We start from the raw sequence: 3,282 nt of genomic DNA on the forward strand, positions 1-3,282 counted from the left end.
GGGAAGAATCACTGCTCTGCTCCTGCTGGCCACACCATTCCTGATCCAGGCCAGGAGCCATTGGCCTTCTGGGCCACCAGGGCACACTGCTGGCTCATGTTCAACTGGGCTTTCGACCAGTGCCCCCAGGTCCCTTTCTGCCGGGGCACTGACCAGCCACACCATCTCCAGCCTGTAATGTTGCAGGGGGTGTTTGTGGTCAAAATGCAGGGATGGGCACTTGGATTCACTAAGCTTCATCTTATTGGACTCTGCCCATCCCTCCAACCCTTCCAGATCTCCCTGCAGAGCCCTCCTACCTTCCAACAGATGGACACACGCTCCCAGCTTAGTGTCATCTGCAGATTTACTAAGGAAAGGCTCAATCCCCTCATCCATGTGGTCAATAAAAACATTGAACAGAGCTGGCCCAGCACAGAGCCCTGAGGGACACCACTGGTGACTGTCCCCAGCTGGATGCAGCACCGCTCACCACCACTCTCTGGGCCGGCCATGCAGCCAGTTCTGAGCCCAGCACAGAGTGCTCCTGTCCCAGCCGTGGGCTGCAGCTTTTCCAGGAGTGTGCTGTGGGAGACAGTGCCAAAGGCCTTGCTGGAGTCCAAATAGACACATCCACAGCCTGTCCCGCACCCACCAGGAGGGTCACCTGGTCATGAAAGGAGACCAGGTTGGTCAAACACGACCTACCCCTCCTAAACCCCTGCTGCCTGGGTCTGACACCCTGGCCATCCTGTAAGTGCTGTGTGGTGACACTCAGTGTTAACTGCTCCATGACCTTACTGGGTACTGAGGTCAGGCTGACTAGCCTGTAATTACCAGGATCCTCCTTCCCACCCTCGCTGTTGTTAGAAATGAAAATCTGCTCAGCCAAATTAAAAATGAAAATAGTTTTATTAACGGTCAAATTCTATCTAGCCAGCCACGGAAAAAACAAAGTACAGAGCCGAGCTTGGGGATTGGCCCTGGGTGTGCAACAAGGAGTCAGCCTCAGGAGAGGTTTTTCCCTATGCCCACACCTCCATCCTGGCACAAGTGGTTTTTAGAGGGAAAATTCCTCCTGAGGGCTAAGATTTCAGCAATCAGTCTTTTCTTCCATTCAGAGTCCATAGGTTAATAAGATTTTCTTTTTTGGTGATGAGGAAGAGAAATTCAGCGTCCGGAGTTGTTGAATCCCTTGATGAAATTTATGGGAATGCTGCATTCCCATGGATCTGCCCGAGCATTTCCATGAGATCCATCCCGGGTCGTTCACGCGCTGATCAGCACCTCGGGTCCCGTATCTCTCCAGACATTGCCCATCTCCTGACCAAGCCCCACCCTCTTACTCGTTAATCAATTTCCAATATACACCAGATCTCACCTGCGAGGGTGGGGGGGCTTCTAACACAAATTAGCATAATCAAATCAATCAATCAATCCAATGTTACACATTTCACGCAAAGAATGGCGTGAATTATATTTACTACACGTCACAATCCCCCACCTTCTATATTAACCCATTAATTCGCGCCCTAATTTCTACTCCTACTGACCCCCAAGATTTCTTTATTAGAGAGAATAACATTCTATTCCCCTTTTATTAATTTTCCCCGTTCTAGTCTACATCTGGAATTTCTTGGTAAATTTTGTAGTTTCGCTCTTTTCCCTTTATTCGTCCTTCAGTCTTTGCCAGAGCCTCAGCCTCCCTGCTGTGAGGAATTTCTTCTCCCAGTGTCATTATTTTTGGTATTTGATTTGTTTTTCCAAGGGCAGGTTCCAGGTCTGTGGGTAAAGCTGCTATTTGTACCACCAAATGGATGATTCTTATAAAACAGGGGATGAGACAGGGTAGGAATATGGTTCCTGCTACTGAACATAAAATGAAGAAAATTATTTTCTCCCACCAAGCCCCATCAAACAAACGGCCCCACCGTGATGCCTGGAGAAGTGAGTCCCACTTTTGTACTGGAGCATGGGCTACTTGTTTAATTTTTGTGGTTAGATTTCTAATGGTTTCCCCATAATCATCTATTTCCACACAACACTGAGATTCGTTAAATTTTCCACACACACCTCCTTCTCCAGCTAGTAAGTAATCAATGGCTATCCTGTTTTGAGACACAAAAACTTTCATTTGAGAGTGTTGCCTGGATAATAATTCAAGAGTACCTGAAGTGTGATTGGATAAAATCTCCACCACATCCTGCAATCTTATTATCATTTTAGTAAATAGATGGGGGTTCGGTATCCCCACGACCCATCCTGGACCAGGATATTCAGGACCATAATATTCAATGATCCTTTCAGCAGGCCATTCATCCTCTCCCCACGTTTTTTTTCCCTCCGATGAGAGGGAATTTTTCCTTTAAGCCCCTTTTTTCTTGGTTCAGGGATTCATACAAGGGGAACTACTCTCTGACCTGGGTAGGGTGAAGAAAACAGGTCTGATTATTCCTACCCTGCAGGATCCCTTCCAGCGTGGAGGTAATTCACTGCAGGCTTTCTTTCCACAGATCCAGTGTAATCCATTAGGTGCTTTCCATCTGATTGTTGTGCTCTCAGGCTCTTCCCAATATTTAGTTTGACTGATAGGGGTTAGCTCCGGGGTTTTTGTACCAGCAGAGCCCAATTTTGTCACTCCATTCACAGTTATCCTTTTTCTCCTGGCTCCAGTATCCAGTAGGGCTTTCAGGCTGCCAGACTTTGATGTGGCTGGCGGAATTTATAGATAGGGTGGAAACGCATGGAGTGTATCCTACGATTTCTGAATATTCTGCTAAGGCAGAATGTTCCAATTACTCATTGGTCCAGTACCCACCCCTCCGATCTTTGAATTATTTTGGGGGTCCCACCAGTTTCCCATTTTAGTAGTTGCTCAGGAGTCAAACCCTCACCCCTCCAAGGCCATTTCTCTGCAGATTTTAGCCCCCCACAGATCCAGCAATTAGACAACCTCAGCTCTGTGGCAATTTCCTGCATTAGATCTACAAAGAGATTCTGATCCGAGGTAGGCAATCCCCATTTTGTGTATTGTTTTTCTAATTGATCATACTGTTCGCTTAGGGATTTTAGCCTTTCTTCTTCTACTCTCTTTTTCCTCATTTCAGCTTCTTGTCTTTTTACCTCTTGCATTACCTGTTTTATTTTATTTTCTGGGTCTACCCCTTCTTTATCCTTGGTGAAACAAAACGTTTTGTCATACTGCAGACAGATTCTGTCATCCTGGTCCCCTAAGAGGTCCAGGATGATTTGCTCTAGTTTCTAGAGGTATCTTATTTTCATATTTTAGGTTATTTCCCACCC

Source organism: Lonchura striata, chromosome 34 (genome assembly GCF_046129695.1).
Source record: "Lonchura striata isolate bLonStr1 chromosome 34, bLonStr1.mat, whole genome shotgun sequence".
NCBI classification, from domain to species: Eukaryota; Metazoa; Chordata; class Aves; order Passeriformes; family Estrildidae; genus Lonchura; species Lonchura striata.